Source organism: Callithrix jacchus, chromosome 5 (genome assembly GCF_049354715.1).
Source record: "Callithrix jacchus isolate 240 chromosome 5, calJac240_pri, whole genome shotgun sequence".
Taxonomy (NCBI): Eukaryota; Metazoa; Chordata; class Mammalia; order Primates; family Cebidae; genus Callithrix; species Callithrix jacchus.
Window position 1 is genome coordinate 105946875 of NC_133506.1, and position 23262 is coordinate 105970136.

Sequence of the window (23262 nt, forward strand, 5' to 3'; positions counted from 1 at the left end):
CGTTTCTATAGGCGTCAGAGTCCCACAAGTTAGACTGCTGAATCCTGAGGAACATACATTTTTAATTTCAATAATGATGGTAATTTACAGGGGTCAGCCACCTGATGGCAATACTGCCAGGTACCATCCAAAAAAGGTGGTACCTCTTTGTATAACTCGATTATGTATTAGAGTTGCAAACTGTTCCTTGGACCACAAGAATGAGGCTCAGGAAGCCAGCAGGAAGACCTCCCCCAAGTCTTTGCTGCCCACATTCTGTAATCCCCAGCCCCAATCCTCCTACCAGTGAGGTAAAAGCTTCCATTTCACCTTCTTTATACACTGGCTTTCCATGTAAGATTTCACGTGGAAAAGAAGGGGATTGCCCTGGGAACGTATCTGAAGACCACGAGATAAACTCTAAGGGTCCTTTCATCTTCTTTCTGTAACAATGGGGAAGAATAAAATGGTTTTATGTAAAAATAACTTTCTCATAATTTTACAATAAAACCCTCTTTTTGGCCAGGCGCAGTGGCTCACACCTGTAATCCCAGCACTTTGGGAGGCCAAGGCGGGTGGATCACCTGAGGTCAGGAGTTCGAGACCATCCTGACCAACGTGGAGAAACCCCCGTCTCTACTAAAAATACAAAATTAGCTGGGCATGGTGGCGCATGCCTGTAATCCCAGCTACCTGGGAGGCTGAGGCAGGAGAATCACTTGAACCCGGGAGGCAGAGGCTGCGGTAAACTAAGATCATGCCATCACACTCCAGCCAGGGCAACAAGAGGGAAACTCTGTCTCCAAAAAAATAAAAATAAAAAAACAAAACTTCTTTTCCATTAAGTGAGATAATGTGCTGTGGTCTTCTACAGTGAGTACCAACAAAACCATCTCATATCATTGCTAGCCTTTACACAACAGTTACTATATGCTTAACTTTTTGCAAGGATAATCCCATTTTATCCTCTCAACAGCCCCCTTGTACAAATGCAGAAACTGAGACTTAGAAATTATTTCCATAAAGTCCCACCAGGGTGGTGATAACAAGTAGAGCTGGGATGGACCTGGGCAATCCATCCCAGAGCCCACACACTTGCCAGACACCTTACCATCTTCTAGTGAAGGGTCCAAGCACACACACACACAGGCATGCACACACAATGCTTCCAGATCTTGGCCTGTTGGCCTCTTTGAACCAACTGTATGCAACCAGCTTCTGGGTCAGCCCTTTCTGCCCAGATTGGTGAAGCAAATAAACGCTGTTATTTTGACAATGCAGCGGCCCCTCCTTTTCTCCCTGGGGACCTCCCAGCTCCCTCCCTGCCCCTAGCCCCCATTATCCCTACTGTGGATTCTGCATGACTTCCTCCTGGGCCGATCTGGGCTCCTCATTTCACAGCCACACACCTGAATGAGAAGGCCAAGAAGATCAGCCCCACAGGGGAGAGAAGAAGCAAAAGGGGTCTAGGGCCCCAACCTCCGATTCACTGCCTCTGACCTTCACTCTACTGCCCCCAAATCTCATTCAGAACTGGAGGAGAAAGGGGAGAAGAGCCAGAACTTTTGTACACGTGGATGGAAGAATCAGCCAGAGTTACCAGGAATTGTAGTCTAAATGGAGGATGAAGAAAGAGAAAAGGAGAAAGACCAAAAGGGAAGAGAAAAGGGAAAGCAGCAGATGGAGGAAGCAAAGGAAAATGAGAAGCCTCATCTCAAAAGCTCAAGTGGCCTGGGCTTGAACCCCCAAACCAGCCCCCCGCCTCATTCCCCGCTGCAGGAAGACGAAGAAAAGCAGAAAAGCACTTCCAGATCCCACACAGGGATGTTGCACAATCAAAAGAAAAGGAAATCTGCTTGGAGCCAAGCCAACAGCTGACTTCCCATCAGCACACTTCTCCACACCCTGCATGTGGGCACACCCACAGCAGACACCCAGCTAAGGAGCCAACGGGGATCCTGCACTCTCCCAGGGACCTGGCCCCCAGGGGCTTCCAGGGAGGCATGGCATCAGACAGGAATGCTGGCACCAGCCAGGTACAGGGACAGTGGCACAGGACATCCTGTTAGGAGACCACAGCCATGCAGGGCTTTCATGCTGCAAGTCTTCTGTATTCCTCTGGAAAGGACTGACAATTCAGAGATGCTGAGACAACAGGACTTTTTAAAATTCATATTATTCTTTAATAGAGACAGGGTCTCACCATGTTGCCTAGGCTGGTCTCTAATTCCTAGGCAATCCTCCTGCCTTGGCCTCCCAAAGTGAGCCACCATGCTCTACTAAGAGGGCTTCTCATTAGCACATTCTGATTAATGTCAGTTCTTGGAAGCCAGAAAATTATTGCAGCATTGTTGGTAACAGCAAAAGATTGGAAACACCCTAAATAACCATCAAGAGGAAATTGGTTTAAAAAAAAACTAATAATAATAATGATACGTCCAGATAGAGGAAATGTTATCAGCTATTAAAAAAAAAAAAAAAAAGACACATGAGCCAGATAGAAGTAAAAAAGTAAAAAGACCATAAATAGCATATTCCCACTTGAATAAAAGGGTTGTGGAACACAGAAGGGGTCTAGAGACTAAGAATATTCTACTTCTTAACCTGACTAGTGGGTGCACAAGTATTCAGTTTATCATTCTTTAAATTGTATGTATGTTTTGTATACAGTTTTGAATGTATGATATTTCACAATTCAAAAATTTTAAAGGCAGGAACACATGTACACCTTTATGGGTACCTATGCATTAAAAAAAAAAAAACTCTAAACCATGTTGTGAATGCCTCTGACCAGGGACACTGGGAGGCAGTGGGATTGGGCATGTGATATAGTTTGAATATCTGTCCCCTCCAAGTCTCATGGTAAAATGTGGTTCCCAGTATTGGAGGTGCTAACTGGTGGGAGGTATGTGGGTCATGGGGGTGGATCCCTCATGAATGGCTTGGTGCCCTCTCCACCATAATGGGTGAGTTCTCACACTATTAGTTCAAGCAAGAGGCAAGAGCTGGTTGTTTAAGAGTCTGGTACCTCCTCCTCTCTTGGTCCCTCTCTAGACACATGACATACCCGCTCCCCCTTCACCTTCTGCCAGGAGTAAAAGTTTCCTGAGGCCTGACCAGAAGTGGAGAAGATGCTGGTGCCAGGCTTGTACGGCCTGAAGAACTGTGAGCCAAATAAACCTCTTTTTTTCCCTTCTTTGTTAAAGAAATGGGGTTTCACCGTGTTACCCAGGCTGGTCTCAAACTCCTGGTCTCAAGTGATCCACCCACCTTGGCCTCCCAAAGTGCTGGGATTACAGGCATGAGCCCAAATAAACCTCTTCCTTAAACCACCCAGTGTGGGTAACCCCCATTTCTGGGCACCGAGGAAGGAGAGCTAAGCAGACCCCCCACACAATTAGTGCCTGAAGAATAATTTACTGCTCGTTTATTTCCTTTTATATAATCCTTTTATATAATCATTATCTTAGTTTGTAGTCAGGGGACTGTCAAGTTCAGACACAAAGCATGAGCTAGGGGAAAAACAGCCATACCAGGACAAGAATCTATGACCCAGCCTAAAAGGGCATGCGCTACGTGGCAGGTCGGCCTAGGAGGCAGCGTTCAGTATCACAAAGATATCCGCTGTATGGCAGGCTTGGAGCAAGAGTCACTCCTCCTGAAAGGGAGTTGTGTCTTGCATTCAGTTTTTGTGGAAAGATGGCCTCTGGCCGGCAATCTCACTAACGTCCAAGGGCTTAAAACCCCACCTGTACAATCGCGCCTCAGTGGCTGTAAACCCTGCCAGCTCTGTTGCTGCTGTGCTGACTCAAAACATCCTCCCATAGAAAGCCTTGGAAGTTGCCTGCCCCTAGATGAGAGATGTTGCACACTGCCCACCATGGGGGTGGACCTTGCTGCACAATGTCCACCTCCTTACCTTGGTGACCTAATGTGATGGACCTCTTGTTTACTGATCACATAATTGTTCTGACCCTGTCACTATCCTTAAGATAACCTCACTCACTACCCTTCCCCGCAACCTATACCTAGTAAGTACAGACGCACCTGGACACTCGGGGCCACGCCTGTTTCTGCTTGTAAGTGGCGTTGGCCCCCCCAAAGCCCAACTGCCTCTAGCCAGTCCTTCGGTGTCTTGTCTTCTTATTTCTCAAGTCCAGCGCCTCAGCACAGTGATAGGGGACACCCCATGTCCCTGGTAGGGCCAGACCCTACATTCAGTCTTAGGGAGTCCTGTATAGCAACATAAAATGGGCTGACATAGTATGAGAGGTTTATTCTTTCACTCTATATTCTTTTACAGCTTTCTAGTGTCTTTTACCACACACCTATCTTAAAAAAAAAGGTCGCTGGCAATTCTCCAGCATGGTTCAGCATCGTAGATCAGGAAGTACCCAAGGGGACAGTTTCCCTGTTTTACAGCTAAAGACACTGCAGCCCAGAGGGTCTGAACGTGCTGTCGAAGGCTGCACAGCCACTGAGTGGTAGACTCTGGAAGAGAAGCCCAGTGTCCCACCCACAGACCAGTGTTATCTAGCCTGCTCTCTCAACCAGGATTCCCAGGCCACTCCAACCCAAACCACCTGCCCTGCCTGTGCCTCCTACAGCTCCTTCCCCCACTGCAGTCTCAGGTGGGGCCGGGAGAATCCAGGGAGGGGACCACAAGTCCCAAGGTAGGAGTCAGGGGACACAGTCAAGGTTGGAGCCCCAAGCTTCAAAGCCTCCCTACCCGCTCCCCGGGGCTGCTGCTGCCTCCAGCCTGTGCACACCCAGGTGGGTAGGCGGGCTCCAGGGCCCCCACTTCCCATCCTCATTCTCCAGGCACTGTCAGCCTGCATGGCCATCCCTGTGTCCTCAGCAGAGATCTTCCCAGCAAACTGATGCCAAGCAAGCCATCTGGGGAGTTGCACATACTGACCACTTTGCAGTCACAGCCACATTTGGCACAACAATCAGGGTTGGGGAGTACTTACCCTAATGCCTTGGAGCCAACCAGGTACCAGACACACAAGCTCAATGGCCTTGGATGCCAGACCCAAGCCAATGGGTCGGTACTCGGAGCCAAACCAGACTCCAGTTGTCAAATACCACCCTTGTCAGTGTGTTTACGTTGAAGAAAATCCTTGAAGGGCTGTGCAGCAGAATCACAAATCCTCAGAGCCAGGGAAAGTTAAAAAAATAGGATGGTTTTGCCTGTAGCAAAAATCCACCATGGCTGCTTCATGTATTGGAGGTCAGAAACAATTTAATCCAAATTCTAATACTTCCTCATTTAACAAATGCTCATAAATCCGAGTTCATACGTTCTTTTCAAACCTTAACCCACTGTGAGCCAGGCATACTAGAAGCCCGGAGACTAATCAGAAGAACTAACATTTGGAGAACACTTACTATGACTTAAGATATAGCAGCCCTGTAGCTAAGCTCTTTGCACACGGAGCCTCTTTCAATCCTCCCAGCAGCCCTCGGGAAGAGACACATTTCATAGAAAAGTCTATCAAGGCTTTAGGGTTAAGTCACTCATCCAAGGTTACAGAGCTAGCAAATGGCAAAGTGAAGTCTGGCTGGCTCCAAAACCCATTCCCCAGCAACTGCACAAGACACAGCCCTGTGCACAAGCCCTACGAATGACATGATTTTACCCCCAACCCAGAAAAAATGTAGGTTTACTGAAAAATTGGGAAAGGAAAATAAGTACCAAGAGGAAAACAAGTATTAGGCCACTATCCACTGAAGGTGGACAAATCACCCACCTTTAACAACCAAATGCATTTCCTTCACTTTCCCTCCACTTATTTCATTTATAATAAACCCACTGTGCAAGACACAGCCCGTGTCCCCTCTGTGAGGTTCTGGGCTTCCTCTAAATCTACTCTGTCTGCAGGGGGCCGGTCAGGCCTGTTACTTCCTGCTCACAGACTCCCAAGTCCACCCATCTGAACTCCAGGAATGGGAGCAAGTGGGCCAGGCTAACAGTGGGGCAGAGGGAGTGTCTCGCCAGCAGTTTCGAACATACCAAGAGCTTGGCATCCACCCATGACCCTCCTCTCTCTGCCCCAGCTCAGACCAAGGGTCATGGGGACCTGTCAGCCCACATGTGGACACCAGGCCAGGATGACAACCCTGGAGATGACTCACATGAGAGAAGAGAACAGTCCAGGGTGGGCATACCTGCCACCATGACAGAGAGCCATGGCCCGAGCACTGGTGGACCCTCTTGTATCAGGCAGGGGCAGTGGTGCCAGGCTGGGGAAGTGGGCTGGGGATAGGAAGCCAGGTTCAATCCTGGCTTGACCACTAACCCTCTTGGGAAAACTCTCTTAACCAATCTGGGATGTCTCCCTCACCTGTAAAAGTGGGGATAATCTTCCATCCCCAACTTCACGGGAAGGACAGTATTGGTAAAGGAGCCTATTTATATAAACTTCCTAACAAAGCTCTGAGAAGCATTTTACAGGTGTGATGTACCACTCCCTGTATATCGCAGCCACTACGATCACCGTGCAGCTTCCTGGGTAACCCCCTGCCTGAAGCATCCTCCATGCTCTTCTGATCAGGAAGGTTCAAGCTTTAGATCAAGCATGAGCTCCTCTGAGAGGCAGGCCCTGACCCCCAGCTCCGAGGCTCTCTGTTTCCCTCCCTGTGCACCTGCCCTCCCATCCCTCGCAGGACCTTGAGCTCCCCAGGGCCCTCGCCATCACACTGGATGGGAATTGTGTGTCTGCTGGGGACCAGGGCTCCTCCTTCTGTACCCACAACACATGCCAGAATATCTGGCATATACTAGGTAATGTCTGGCATATACTCGATAAATGTTCACTAAATAAATAACAACAGGGTCAGGTAAGATGGCTCACGCCTGTAATCCCAGCACTTGGGGAGGCGGAGGTAGGCAGATCACTTGAGGCTAGGAGTTCAAGACTAGGTTGGGCAACACGGTGAAACCTCGTCTCTACTAAAAATACAAAAATCAGCTGGATGTGATGCTACACACCTGTAACCCCAGCTACTCGGGAGGCTGAGGCAGGAGAATTGCTAGAACACGGGAAGCAGAGGTTGCAGTGAGCCGAGATTGCACCACTGCACTCCAGCCTGGGTGACAGAGCGAGACCCTGTGTCTAAATTAATAAGAATGATTATCACCCTCTGAAATCTGTGAAAAGGACAGAGCCCTCCTGAAGGGAGGGATGACTCCCCATGGGGGCCTCAGACACTGGGACTGACTGAGGTCACTGGCACCTCTCTGCTCTCTGTCTGCTTCCACCAAGTGTTTCTCATACCCCAAGTCACCTTCATCTCTACCTGGCACTGCAGATACAAAAGAGACACATACCCAGCTCCCCACCCTCCCACTACTGGAACATACAGGGAGTTCTCCATCTAGGAATTCCCATCCAAAGGACTTCAATGGGAGCTGCAGGAAGAAAACAGAGCTTTCCTTATCTTATCCTTTCAAAGGTCTATTTTTGTAGACACATTATTACAACGGACACTAAACATTGGAAGGGGGTCACCTTGGGAGAGGATGTGCCCTTCGGCAGGAGGCGACTCCAGGGGAGGAATTCAGCTATGAGCTGTCAGCGGCCACGGCTCACGACAGCTGGGGGTGGAGAAGTCAGCTCTGGAGGGGACTTTGGGTAGCACATCAAGCCTTTTCAAATGGTCCCCTTGAGGAGTTTCATCTAGAACAAAAAATCAGTCCAATCACCACAGAAAAAATGACACATAAAGTCACAGAGGAAAGGCAAAATCTATGATTTCTTTTTTTTTTTTTTTTTCTTGAGACGGAGTCTTACTCTGTTGCCCAGGCTGGAGTGCAGTGGAGTGATCTCAGCTCACTGCAACCTCTGCTGCCCGGGTTCAAGCAATTCTCCTGCCTCAGCCTCCCGAGCAGCTGGGAATACAGGCGCTTAATTTTTGTTTTTCTAGTAGAGACGGGGTTTCACCACCCTGGCCAGGCTGGTCTTGAACTTCTGACTTCATGATCCACCCATCTCAGCCTCCCAAAGTGCTGGGAATACAGGCGTGAGCCATGCATCTGGCCAGGTCAGTGATTTCTACCTCACAACTGAGCTGATAGGATCTAATGTGCTCTTTCCTGGTTTTAGATTTTTAAGAACACACACTTTCACTTCAAAAAAAAAACCTGTCAACGAGTTGCTCTGTGAATTTTCCATTTTCTCCCTCATCATTCTCAAGCTCCTACTTCACACACACTTGAAAAACAAATCTATTTTTTTTTTTTTTTTGAGACGGAGTTTCGCTCTTGTTACCCAGGCTGGAGTGCAATGGCGCGATCTTGGCTCACTGCAACCTCCGCCTCCTGGATTCAGGCAATTCTCCTGCCTCAGCCTCCTGAGTAGCTGGGATTACAGGCACGCGCCACCATGCCCAGCTAATTTTTTGTATTTTTAGTAGAGATGGGGTTTCACCATGTCAACCAGGATGGTCTTGATCTCTTGACCTCGTGTTCCACCCACCTCGGCCTCCCAAAGAAAAAAATCTATTTTTTTACCTGTGGACTCAAACCACATCACATGAGCAGATACTCACATTAAGCCAGAGACAAGGTCTGTGCAACGAAACGGTTCAAACATGACACTGGGCACAAAAATTACATGAGAGAAATGTCTGCCACATTTTGAAGTACTAAAAATCCAGTCAAAATATTTTTCTGTTGTTGATGACATGATTTTCCCCCCCAACACACCAGACATGTAGTTTTTCTTTCCCAATAAAAATTGGGAAAGAAGAAAAAGCAGCAAAAAAAAAAAAGAGGAAAGTAAGTTAAGAATTAGGCCACTATCCCCTGATGGTGGACAAACCACCCACCTTTAACACCTGTATGCATTTCCTTCACTTTCCCTCCACTTATGTCATTTATAATAATTAACTGAAGTCATGCTGTTTGGTAAACTGTTTTGCTGCCTGTTAGTGATAGATACATTATGAATATCCTCTCAAGTAGTAATTCTTTGTAGCAAATGTTTGGTGGTTTTTTTTGTTTGTTTGTTTTTTGAGACGGAGTTTCCCTCTTGTTACCCAGGCTGGAGTGCAATGGCACAATCTCGGCTCACCACAACCTCTGCCTCCTGGGTTCAGACAATTCTCCTGCCTCAGCCTCCTCAGTAGCTGGGATTACAGGCACGCACCACCATGCCCAGCTAATTTTTTGTATTTTTAGTAGAGACGGGGTTTCACCATGTTGACCAGGATGGTCTCGATCTCTTGACCTTGTGATCCACCCGCCTTGGCCTCCCAAAGTGCTGGGATTACAGGCGTGAGCCACCACGCCTGGCCTGTTTGGTGTTTTTAAAGGCCATGGGTCTAAATGTGCTCCAGTTTTACTTTTGCTTACACACAATCCCAAAGTTTTAGGTTTAGGATATTTGATATTTAAATAATTTGTAACTCTTCATCAATATAAAATAATGCTGCGATTAGCATCTTGAGGCCAAATTCTTTTTAAATCCTAGGTGGTCCTTAACACAGATCTCCAGTGCCTAGACTCCTGTACTTTACTGAGTTAGCTTCTTATAAACCTAAACAATGGTTTGTTCCTGCCTGCAGCACAGTTACCAGCCGAGAGTGGTCGTACACACTCAGGCTCACTGTCTGCCTCAGCAACTCCAAAAGATGGGGGCTTCTCCTTGCTGGTGTTCTGCAGACAGTGAATCCCTGCTCCTGCAACCCCAGGACCAGGAATGTAATTTTTATATACATATATTTTTATTTTTTTGCTATGATGTCCAGACTGGTCTCGAACTCCTGGTCTCAAGAGATCCTCCTGCCTCAGCCTCCCAAAGTGCTGGGATTACAGGCATGAGCCACCACGCCTGGTCTGGAGATGTTCTTTACCACATCATAATAGTTCTTCTTCCTCATCACCAACAACAACCTTTATGCTTTTGGCTAAGCCACTGGCATGGACTATAACATTTAACCTCAAAAACATTCTGAGAGAAGCTGTTGCCCTCATTCATTTGATGGATGACAAAAATTAAGGCTCAACATACAGAGTCCAATCAATGAGCACAGCTAACATCACAGCACTCGGGATTTAAACCAAATCATCTCCAAAGCAGGTTCAAACTCTGGCAATAAAATCTACAGTTCTGGTAATAATGGACACTAGAGACTCAGGAGAGGGGAGGGTGAGAGGGAGATGAGAAATGAAAAACTACATATTGGAGTACAATGTACACTACGTGGGTGATGGGTACACTAAAATCCCGGACTTCACTCTACAATTCATCCCTGTAACCTAAAACCACTTAGACCCCCTGAAGCTGAACCCCATGTGGATGAGTTTCCATGGCACGCAGATACTATATAAATGCTGGTGGCTCCGCTCATCACACTGCCAGTTACCAGAGTCAAGCAGGAAGGCTGGTGGCTCCACATCCACAACCACACAACAGGAAGGCATGAGGCTGACCCGTGACTGAAGGGCCACATACCTAAGTGCTATCTCACATACAAGGTGCAGTATGCCTTATGGGCTAAAATATGACACGTACATGCTATGAACTTAAATTTCTATCTCTGTGAGTTTGGCACATAAGAGAGAGAATTTTTCTCAGAGGAAACCGGCCAGTCCAATTCCCTCACCTTGTTTCCACAAACAAGAAAACTGCGGCTCAGGACACTAAATCACAAAACCAGCTCATGGCACACCCAGGTCTACAGCCTCCCAACCTAGCGGTCTAAGCAGTAACTCACAGCAGTATGTGAAACACAAAACTCACAAGAATTCCCAAAAATAAAATTTCTATTTTAAGAAAAAAAAAAAAAAACTACCTGTTTAAGAAAGTTTAAACAAAGCTGAGTATCTATCATGTGACCAAAACACAAAGTCAAGAGATATAAATAATAACAACACAAGCTAAAGACGTAATAAACTTTCCATCAAAGGTAGTTTTGTTTCATAAAATGACATCAGTGTCACTGCAACTTTAATCGCAGAGGCACGGAACACACCCTGCAGTATTCTGGCTGACACAAAAGAAGAAAACACACACACGCAGCTAAGGAGGTTTGAGCCCAGAGTCACTGCTATCATTTCCAGAACTGGAAAACTACTCAATAGGTCCTACTGAGCTCCAAGTGTCAACTGCACAGGCCTTGGCAGTTTTCTTAGTAACTTGCTTTGTTCCTTCTTTCATTCATTTGAATGTTATCTAAGTGTCTACTCTGTTTAGGCGTTGAATAGTGAATAGGCTGGGCACGGTGGCTCACATCTGTAAACCCAGCACTGCGGGAGGACGAAGCAAGTAGATCACTTGATGTCAGGAGTTCAAGACCAGTCTGGTCAACATGAAGAAACCTTGTTTCTACTAAAAATACAAAAATCAGATAAGAATGGTAGTGGGAACCTGTAATCCCAGCTACTCAGGAGGCTGAGGCAGGAGAACTGCTTGAACCCAGGAGGTAGAAGTTGCAGTGGGCCAAGATCACACCACTGCACTCCAGCCTGGGCAAAAGAGTGAGACTTTGTCTCAAAAATATTTTTTAAAAAGGCCAGGTGCAGTGGCTCACGCCTGTAATCCCAGCACTTCGGGAGGCCGAAGCAGGTGGATCATGAAGTCAGGACTTTGAGACCAGCCTGGCTAACACAGTGAAACCCCATCTCTACTAAAAATACAAAAAGTAGCCAGGTGTGGGGTGGGTGCCTGTAATCCCCAGCTACTTGGGAGGCTGAGATAGGAGAATCGCTTGAACCCAGGAGGCAGAGGTTTCAGTGAGCCAAGATCGCACCACTGCACTCCAGCCTGAGTGACAGAGCAAAACTCTGCCTCAAAAAGATAAATAAAATAAAAATTAAAAGAAAAGAAAAGATCAGTGGATGAAAGAGAAAAATCCTTACCCTTGTGGAGCTTTCATTCTAGGGAGGCAAAGCAGGGAATGAACAAGTCAGTAAAACATACTGTGTGTTAGGTAGGGGAGGCAGGAATGTTCTCACTTGTACAGGCTGCTTAGAAAAGACCTCACTCTAGTAGCAGAGGCGGGGGAGAAGGCCTGGCTTGACCCAGGGGATATGGGAACAGGAAGGTGGCCAAAGGGGCCGGGGCAGGATAAGCAATGGGGTGAGGAAAGAAACTATGGCCTTGACTTTGGCTTTTGCCCCAAGTTGAATGAGTCAATGGTCTCTGCAGACGATGCACAAGAGTTGACTTGCATTTTAAAGGACCGCTTTATCATTAATGTCCCCAAGAATTCCTATTTACATTCAGACAAACCCACACACAGGCAGACATCTGCATACATTCACACACGCCCCAGAGAATACGGTCTGACCCAGGTGCCCCCGCAGCACAGGTCACTCTCTAATGCCCATGTGGCACAGCCATCCCCATTAGTCACTCTCATCCCACAGCACCTGTACTGCAGACGCCTTGGGAACAGCTAACCCAGGGATGTAATTCTCTCCTGTGCTGGCAGCTTATATCCCATTGGAGCCCTTCCTCCTTCCAACCAGAATCTACCCACTCCCTGGAGGACCCAACAGAGGTGTGGGGTACCCACCTCTCAAAGGAAGTCAAGCATCTGTCTCATGTCCTGCAACACCTGAACGGAATGAAGGGGCCCCGACAGCAGAGAAAGCAGATGGAGGGCCAGTGTGGGTCAGAGCAGTCCATCCCTGTCACCTGCACTAGGAAGAAAACCTTTCTCACCTCCTGGCATCCGCCTCAGAAAGAACAAAAGGAAGAGCAGAGAGAGGTGAGGGGTGCAACCTGGGATGCTGCAGTGAGAACAGGAACCCATCTGCTCTAGCCTTACTGACGCAGGTTCTGTGAACGCCCACAAGACTGACAGTGGGCCTGGCACTCCAGGATGAGGGAGGAGCACAGACGGAGGGGAAGGGCATGGATGGGAAGGGGGGTAGAGCACAGATGGGACAGAGCACTGATGGAGGAGCATGGAGGCAGGGAGGAGCATGGACGGAGGGAGGAGCAGGGATGGAGGGAGGAGCACGGTAGGAGGAAGGAGCACAGATGGGGGAGGAGCACGGATGGGGAGGAGCACAGAGGGAGGGAGGAGCACGGATGGGGAAGGAGCACGGAAGGAGGGAGGAGCACAGATGGGGAAGGAGCAGGGATGGGGAAGGAGCATGGATAGGGAAGGAGCACAGATGGAGGAAGGAGGGAGGAGCATGGATGGAGGGAGGAGCATGGATGGGGAAGGAGCATGGATGGGGAAGGAGGGAGGAGCATGGATGGGGAAGGAGTATGGATGGGGAAGGAACATGGATGGGGAAGGAGCATGGATGGGGAAGGAGCACAGTTGGTGGAAGGAGCACAGATGGAGGAAGGAGGGAGGAGCATGGATGGAGGGAGGTGCATGGATGGAGGGAGGAGCATGGATGGAGGGAGGTGCATGGATGGAGGGAGGAGCATGGATGGAGGGAGGAGCATGGATGGAAGAAAGAGAACAGATGGAGGGCCACCCGCTGTGTGCTTTATGGCACTGACCATGTTCCCGTGACCCCAGCAACAGTCGAGCTCATTTTACAGATTAGGAAATGGATTCCCAGAAGGGGACCTGCCCAGGGTGAGAACCCACGCCTGGGAGCGGAGGATTCTCCCCAGAGAACAATGGACAGCTCATGTTTATCAAGCACTTACTGGGCACAAAGCCCTATTCCACCTACCTTATTCATAATCCTCACAACATCTCATGACCGATGTGGTGATGTCATTCAAAAAACAGTAATAATCCGCACAACAGCCCCAACCAGTAGGTACAACCATTGTCCCCGTTCATATGTCCCCATTCCTCAGAGGAGGAAATTGGAACCCAGAAAAGCAAAATAACTTGACCAAGGTTATAAGAGCCCACGGCACAGGCACAGTCACGCTCAGGCTGTCTGACCCCAGAGGTCACACTCCTAACCCTGACACCATCCCCTTTTACACTGATTCATGTTATTTTTCTAGTAATGTCATGAGGTTAGTTTAGCCCTGATTAAAGCACATACTCCAGAACCCTCATTCAATTCCTCAGCACTTACTGCGTGCCAAGTACTGGGCTAGGCCCTGGAATTTGTGGGTGAAAAGGAATTCTGGGTGAAAACGCAGGCCTTGGCCTCACTTGAGGCCAGGAGTTTAAGACCAGCCTGGGCAACATAGTGAGACCTCATCTCTACAAAAAATAAAAGAATTAGCTATGTGTGGTGGCACATACTTGTAGTCCCAGCTACTCCGAAGGCTGAGGCAGGAGGATCACTTGAGTCTGGGAAGTTGAGACAGCAGTAAGCTATTACTTCACTACTGCACTCCAGCCTGGGTGACAGAGTGAGACCCTGTCTCAAAGAAAAGAAGACAACAGGGAACTCTCCCTGAAGCATCTGGTGTAGAAGTGCAGGGGCCGTGATGGCATTCTGGGAGAAATGGGCTGGGAGTGGAGCTGAAGACAGAGAGGGGTCTATACATTGCCATTTTCCCTGTGTAGACAAATTTGTAACTTGTACCATCCCACAGTCCAGTGAGCTGTGACAAAGAAACTGCAAAGGCATGGGCTTCGTAATCAGCCAGATTCCAATTCAAATCTCGGCCTGTCACTGCTGGTGTACCTTCAGGAGTCTAACTCACCTCTGTGGGCTTCATTCAGTTCCCTCCTCCCTGTACAATAGGAGGTGGGAGCCGAACTCTGGTGTTTCCAGGGCAGCTGGAGGTGTCAGAGGTATGTGAACCAGAGCAACTCCATCTTGAATAGGAGCTGGGTAAAATAAGGCTGAGACCTACTGGGCTGCATTCCCAGATGGTTATGCACTTTAAGTCACTGCATGAGATAGGAGGTCAGCACAAAACACAGGTCATAAAGACCTTGCTGATAAAACAGGTTGCAGCAAAGAAGCTGGCTAAAACCCACCAAAACCAAGATGGCCACAAGAGTGACCTCTGGTCGTCCTCACTGCTACACTCCTACCAGTGCCATGACACTTTACAGATGCCATGGCAACGTGAGGAAGTTACCCTATATGGTCTAAAAAGGAGAGGCATGAATAATCCACCCCTTATTTAGCATATCATCAAAGAATAACCATAAAAATGGCACCCAGCAGCCCTCAGAGCTACTCTGTGTAGTTCTGAGTAGCCAGTTTTTCATTCCTCTACTTTCCTAATAAAGTTGCTTTCACTTTACTCTATGGACTTGCCCTAAATTCTTTCTTGCATGAGATCCAAGAACCCTCTCTTGGGATCTGGATTGGGACCCCTTTCCTATAATGGAGGGACTGGACTGGTGGATACAGTATTCCCAGTGCTCAGAGCCCAGGACATAGACAGCAGGCCTCTCATGTGTGCTATAGTTACAAATGTCGTCATTGCCACCACCATTATTCAAACAACCAGAGGGCTTTTCTCAGAGTGGGGGCAGCAGGAACCATCTGTGGCTGTCCAACATTTCAGTCCTTCTGAGACAACCATGGGCTTCCCAGGGCACATCACGGCCAATGTGGACCCTGTGAGTGCTGGGCACCTAGGAGATGAGCCCACAGCTGCGGTCTCCTTCCCAGGACAGCCCCTCATACCAAGGGCACCACGGTCAAGCGGGCAGGTACTCTCCCTGGGAAGGTGGGATCACAGCTCACCAGCAACGCCTAGCACTGCTCAAGCCCCAGCAGCCAAGATTCAGGGAGCCCTCTTGGTGCCAGGCCAGCTCTACCCCTGAGGTCTCTACCCTCAGGAGAGGTGGTGACTCTAGAAACTTCCCGCTTCTCAGCAGAATCCAAGACTAGCTCAACAAGCGCCCTGCAGAGAACCTGGAGGACCAACCCTTGGTTTTATTCCAGAAAGTTTGAATTTTGTTCCACTTCATTAGCCTTCGGCCCTTGAATGCTGAGAAGGGATGGGGGCTCAGGAATTGCTCACTGAGCATGGCTCCCAGGAGCAGGGGCCATGCGGTCCAGTCCATTGCTGTACCCAAGTACCTTCTCAAAAACTGACAGCTAGGAGGCACTCAAATACTCATTACTTCAATAAACAAAGAAATGAAATTATAGCAATAATAAAGGAATTTTCCAAAAGAGAAACAGTCCCCTCACACAAAACTCATTTTAATTTCAACTCTAGTGTTCCCCATTTGCATGCATATCATCACACATTTACAGGACTACAAACGCTACTACATACATGCAATTTTATATACTGCGTATTTCCTTCAGTGTAATAGGATGGATATGCTCATGTTCTCACCCAGCCTCTGTAAATGACATCTGTGTGTGTGATGACCCATGCGTCACGTGCTGTGCCATGGTCTACCAAACCTCCCCTCACCACTGGACAGCTACCTCGTTTTCATTCTTTTCTGTGGTATGGATAATGTGTATAGCCTTATACATTCTACTTTGCTTTTCTATTGCATTCTTGCCTCGGGAGGAATACCCTGGAAGGACAGAGTGGACAGAGGGCATCGCTGTCCTTGTTTGGTAGATGAAGAGAGTAATACGGGCAGGTGCCAGCATGATCTCCTGCTGTGGGAGCTCCATAAAGGCTGCTGGAGGAATAAACGTGGTTCACCCACCTGACGTCCTCAGTGAGTGGCAGAGCCTCAACCTGCCCCGGGCCAGGGCTCTCTCACCTGCCCACACAGTCAGAAAGTGACTTTCTATAAGTCAGTCAGTTAGTATGCCAGCCCCCAAACTCCAGTTTTTAGTAAGACACAAGTTTCAAAACCCCTGTGGATCCTACAGGAGGGAGGCAGGGACCAAATAAAACCCAGCACCTCATCCCACCTTCTCTTCTCATTCCTCTTCCCTCCTTCACACCTGGGCTCAGAGTCCCGGGAGTGCACTGGTAATGGAGAGCAAGCACCTCCTTAAATGTCACACCCAGGGCCCCAAGTGGCCTCGTCCCGGGCCCCAAGTGGCCTCGTCCCGGGCCCCAGGGTTTTCCAACAACCTGGGCTCACTCCCCTTCGGCTTCCACACAAGCTGTTCCTCAGCTTCCAAAGCTCTTTTCCAGCAGTATCCCCGTGGAGCCCTTCTCCACCCTTTTGAGGTGTTTACTCAAATATCACCTCCTCTGCAAAGCCATCCTGACCCCTCACTTAAAATCGTACCACCACCCAGGCACCCCCCCTGCCTTTTCTCCACAGCGCTTTCACCACTTAACAGATAACACATTTTCCTTAGTGTGTATGTGTTTTCTGTAGAAATGGAAATCTCGCTATGTTGCCCAGGGAGGTCTTGAACTCCGGCTCAAGTGACCCTTCTGCCCCAGCCTCCCCAGTGACTGGGACTCCAGGTGTGGCCACTGCTCCAGGCTTTCTCACCTGCCGTCTGAATGTCTCCTCCCAACACTGAAGCGTGAGGTGCACAAGGCCTATGGTTTTGTCCATTTTGTTCACTGCCATTTTCTCCAGAGCTGAGAATAGTGCCCAGTCCCTAGTGGGTGCTAATTAAACACTTGTCAAAAAACCAAACAGTAATATTATCATATAAAAATATTCTTTTTTTTTTTTTTTTAAATAAAGATGGGGTTTCAGCATGCTGGTCAGGCTGGTCTTGAACTCCCAACCTCAGGTGATCCGCCCGCCTTGGCCTCCAAAGTGCTTGGATTACAGGTGTGAGCCACCACGCCCAGCCTAAAAATATTCTCATTCCGCACCAGGCACTGTGCTTTTCCATGGCTCATATTACTATGAAAAACGACCCCATTATAATCCCCATTTCACAGATGAGGAAACTATTGCTCAGAAAGGGTAAGCAACTTGCCCAAAGACACACAGCAAGCCAGTGCAGTCTGAATCCAGGCTGTCAATCACCAGAACCTGTGCTCTTACCGATCATGAGGTGCTGCTCATCCTCCCAGCCTCACATCCAAAGACAGAAGCCATCAGGGGCCCAGCAGAGCTTTACAGTAAGAACAGCAGGTCCGACTTCTGGAACATAAGCATTGCCTGGCTTGCAGCCACAGGGTGACAGGGGCCAGTTTGCTGTGACAAGCAGGACTAAGGCTTTGACAAGCTGGGTGCTAAGATAACAAATCCTGTCAGACCAGGAAACTGCTTAAACCAAACAGGCCCAGAGAGGAAGTGTAGCTTAAGCTGTTAGATGCTTGAGACAAGCTTTGGCCACTTGAGGCTGCCTAAGTCTTCTGAGAATAGTCAGAAGCCCCCACTGGTTTAGGGGTCCAGGTGGGAGGGATGCAAGTGAATGAGTTTCCTCTAGTCACATGGCTGATTGCAGCCCACATGGCTGGCTGTACACAGGTATTGTGAGTAAACGAGGTCTTTTGACTTTTGGTTTCTCTTTTTCTAACTACTTCCTAAAACTCTCAAAATTGTCAAAGATGCAGTCGTAAGAGTGGCCTGGGGCTTTGTCTCAAATGTTCACCTCTCTTCATAAACCACCAGGCCAACCACACAGAAAAAGTTTGCTGTCCCCTAAAAAGACAAGTTTCCATTCGTTGATGGAGTCTTCCTTGCTCTGTTCTGTCCCCTGTGCCACGGTGAGTCAGGGCCACCACAGGGACTCTCCCCAGGGACTCATCACTTCTTTCTCCTAAAATGTACTACAGCCACACTTAAAACACCACTGTGCATGTCGCCATCAGACCCAAGCACTACCTGCTATGTTGCCTTTGTAGCCAGAACCCTTCCAAGCAGAGGCAAAATTATTTGAGATGATCATTTAAAGGCCTCTGCCCACCTGCTGCCCACACCCCAGCCCAGCAGGCTGCTCCTCACAATGATGCCCCTCTCCCATCTTCCTGTTCAGCCTGAAGCCCCCACCTCTTGCTTTGCAGTCTCCTTTCTGCAAATGGCCACCTGTTAATCCAGGTCCCCACATTCTGATACTTTATCCTGTCTGCAACTGTGCGGGACCCCTATTCCAATGGTGTGAGAAATGAGACTTGCCAAATCCATTTCCACCCAGCATTACTTCTTCTAAAATGCTGAGCATTACCCAAGACTTGTATTACCTCTTTCTGCCCTGGACAAGACCTAAGATCAAGCAAATTTCTAAAGGGAGCAATGAAATGAACACAAATGGAAATTCAGACAATTCAGCTCCACCAGTTACTGTGTGACTCTGGCCTTATTTCTTCACCTACGTGGACTCGTGAAGTTATCATCACTGAGAAGTTAACTGAGAGAACTGCTGTCAGAATCTTGCTAACTGAAACCTGGGTACCAGCTGGGCATGGTGGCCTACACCTGTGGTCCCAGCTATTTGGGAGGCTGAAGGTGAGCCACAGAGGTAGACAGAGGCTGCAGTGAGCCATGATGGTGCCACTGAACTCTAGCCTGAGCAATACTGAGAGACCCTGTCCCAAAACACCTGGGCAGGTCCACTTCACATTAGCCATAACTGTGGGAAAAAGGGATAGGGCCCCCGAGTTATTATTAATATATTCCCAGGATTCTGGCCTTCCATTCCCATTTATTTATATTTATTTTGAGATGGAGTCTCGCTCTGTCGCCCAGGCTAGAGTACAATGGCATGATCTTGGCTCGCTGCAACCTCCATCTCCCAAGTTCAAAGCAATTCTCCTGCCTCAGCAACCTGAGTAGCTGGGATTACAGGCACCTGCCACCATGCCCAGGTAATTTTTGTATTTTTAATAGAAACAGGATTTCACCGTGTTGGCCAGGCTGATCGCCTGACCTCAGGTAATCTGCCCACCTTGGCCTTCCAAAGTGCTGGGATTAGAACGCGTGAGCCACCGGGCCCAGCCTACTTTCCATTGATTTAAAGCAACAAGCTCAGATGCAAGGAACCCAAGGTGCTGCTTAACTCTGGTCAAAGGAGGCCCCTAACTCAGTGACATCAGAGCCTCCTGAGGTTTATGAGTCATTCAGCCTCCTTCAAATAACATGGTGCCAACATCTTCCACCAGGCCATTTCCAGGCACTGCCATGAGGGCCACACCTCGCTAGGTGAATACACTCTAGACCCCAGAAGCATCTGCTCAGATCTCATACCTCCTTCTTTGCCCCATCCCATGGGAAGAAATCCAGGAGGAACACAATGTCCCCAAGTCCACATTCCCAACCAGAGCCACCAATCAGAGTCCGCAGTCAGGGGAGAAAGGTGCAGAGCAGGCAGCTCAGTGAGCAGGGGTTTCCCATGACTCTCTTAGGCTTGTTTCCCATAAGTGGGTGTCTGGACACTCATACCTGGTATCCGCAGCCCCACATCTGAGCTGGCAACCTCAAGTCTGAGGACCCCTTCCCTGGCAGGGGTCCACATGTCCCCAAGCAGGCCGGGACTGCCAGGCTTTACATCAGAGAACTGAGTTTCAGTTACCACAGTGAAGGCTGGCAGCACAGAGCACAGCTCAGTGCAAATCAAGACACATTTCCCAAGTCCCTACACCTCAGTGCAGAGATGAGTCAGTGGTGCGGCCTGATGAGCCTTCATTCACACCTCACCAGCACCTTCTACGGGTTTACTCATCCACAAACTCCCCCGCTAAGCTGGCTTTCTGGAGCACAATACACCTCTCATGCACTCTTATATTCCAGAACAGTGCCTGGCCCGAAACCCAGCCAGGAGAGTGGAGAGGGAAGGTGGAAGACACCTGTTCGTTGAGTTGATGCATTCATTCTCTCCCAGGGCCCAGAATGGAAGAAACAGCCCCAAGCCCCTGCCCACCTCCCTGGTCCCAAGGCCAACCACCCTACCCCGACACTGTGTTCCAGGCACACCAGCCTCTTCCCCAGCCCTTGACCACACCGAGCTCCATTCTGCCTGAAAGCTCTTGCACAAGCCAGTCCCTCTGTCCAGAACACTCCTCAAGCCTACAGTGCCCTTCTCATCTTTTAAGGCTCGGCTCAAAAGTCACCCTCTCTGGGAAGGCTTTTCCTGACTAACCCATCTAAAGAAGTCACCTCCTCCACACCCCCACCTCTCTCTAACCTACTTCCAGTTTTCTTCTGAGAGCACATCTGCCTATTTGGCATATTTGTTATCTTTCTCCAAGGAAGCCCTCTATTTGCTTCCTTGCTCCTTCCCCAGTGCCTAAAACAGTGACTGGCACACAGCAGATGCTCAATAATAGTCACTTGAGTGGGCCCAGCATGGTGACTCTTGCCTGTAATCCCAGCACTTTGGGAAGCCAAGGCAGGTGGATCACTTGAGGCCAGGAGTTTGAGAGCAGCCTGGCCACCATGGCAAAACCCTGTCCTTACTAAAAATACAATAATTAGCCGGGTGTAGTAATGCATACCTGTGCTCCCAGCTACTCAGGAGGCAGAGGCATGAGAATTGCTTGAACTCGGGAGGCAGAGGTTGCAGTGACCTGACACTGTGCCACTGCACTCCAGCCTGCGGACAGAGTGAGTCTCTGTCTGAAAAAAAAAGAAAGTCACTGAATGAATGGGCAGAATAGGGAAATAAATAGCAAATTCAAGATAAGGAACATTTAACAAGGTCAAAAAATGGAGAGAATAAAGGAAAGAAGAAGAAAGGTACAAAGGTCAGAAAGAATTATAAAAAATATAAGAGATATTTACCCAGGAGTATAGTTTGTAAAATAGCCATCATTCAAAAGGAGTTAAAATGGAGGGGCTAGGCGCAGTGGCTCATGCCTATAATCTCAGCACTTTGGGAGGCCGAGGTCAGCGGATCACCAGAGGTCAGGAGTTTGCAGCCAGCCTGGCCAAAATGGCGAAACCCCGTCTCTACTAAAAATACAAAAATTAGCTGGTGGTATGCACTCAGCTACTCGGGAGGCTGAGACAGAAGGATCACTTGAATCCGGGAAATGCAGCTTGCAGTGAGCCAAAATCATGCCACTGCATTACAGCATGGGCAACACAGAGAGAGAGAGAGAGAGAGAGAAACTCCTTCTCAAAAAAAAAAAAAAAAAAAAAAGGAGAACAGTTAGCCAAGTCTTATGTCTCTCTCTCTCTCTCTCTCTCTCTCTCTCTCTCTCACAGACACACACACACACACACAGTCTCTCTCTCTCTCTTTCTCTCTCTCTCTCTCTCTTTCTCCATGCTCTTTGACCCAGTAATTCCATTCCTGGGAATTATCCCAAGAAAATGAATTCAGAATAGGAACAAAAATAAAGCACCTGTATAAAGACGATTCCATTCACATTGTTTATAATTGCAGAAATCTGGAAACAACCAAAATGTCCAATAACAGGGAAAATGCTCTGCCAATTACAGCAGATCCACCAGATCCATTGTCATGTGGCAATTCAAATGACCAAAAGGAAGATAATAGGAAAACACAGAAAAGTGTTTTAGAGTAACGCTATGTGAAAGGGGGTTTAAAAAAAAACAAAGCACTGCATGGAACTCCTTCTAAGTACCAGGCACTGTCCAGCACTCCTTCTGTATCTTGGTTTTCGAAAGAATCCAAAATTAACCTACTCTTATCCCCTTTTAACTAACAAGAAAACTGAGGTCCAGAGAGCTAAAGAACTTGCCCAGGGTCCCAGAGCTGGCAAGGAATGGCATCAGGATGTCAATATGTCATCCCCCCGCTAGAGTCTCTATACATCCTGGCATCCTCGATGCACACCTCAATGTCCTACCAAGTGCTTGAGGGGCCTTTCCCATAGTGACATCACGACTGTGTTGTGGAGGCCAAACTCGGGGACTAAAAGAGCTGGCAAAAAGTGACTCGGCACCTGAGAAATGCTTGCAAGATAACACAGCAAAAGCCAAAACAAAATGCAAACAAACAAAAGAAAACTACCTGTTGAGATCAAAAGACCACAGAGAAAAGAAATGAGAGAGTGGTGAGCAAAGCCAGGCTTCAAGAAGAACTGCGCAGTCTCGAGAGAAGAGCTGGGAAGGGCAAGGAAGCCTTTCACAGGTGCTGGAACCACAGAAATGAGGGTGCGCCCAGGGCTTCCAGAGAATCGAACCTTCCTGTACTCACCAGCTCTTCTCTCCAGGGCCCAAGCACAGGGATGCTCAATCCATGTTAGCTGAAATACTCTCATCTCATAATGGGAACAAGCAATAAGGAAAAGGAGGGGAAGATACACGAGAGGCATGGGGAGGGGCGGACTGGAAATGAGGTCATTTGCAGTGGGATTCTGCTAGGTCTGGGGCCTGCCTCCTTAAAGTCTCTCATCTCAGTCCCAGGCAGGAGTTCTGTGGGGAGAGGGAAAGCGCTCAGCCATCTGAGAACAGGTTTCAGGTGCAGCAGGAGATTCAGGTTAGATAGTGAGATGGACACCCCACAATGTACCCGCTGCCAGAAGCCAGAGCAAGCTTAGGAGAAAATAATCAAAACTGCCTTTTCATAGAAAAACATAGAGATTCCTCCAAGCCTGCTGAGATAGGTACAGCTCAGCCTGGAAGCAGAAGGCT

General features: G+C 48.5%; 1 protein-coding gene across 2 annotated transcripts in view; it reads right to left on the reverse strand.

The window, feature by feature from the left end:
- KSR1 (kinase suppressor of ras 1) overlaps positions 1–23262 on the reverse strand; it is a 177418-nt gene that overhangs the window by 142089 nt on the left and 12067 nt on the right. The window lies entirely within an intron of this gene.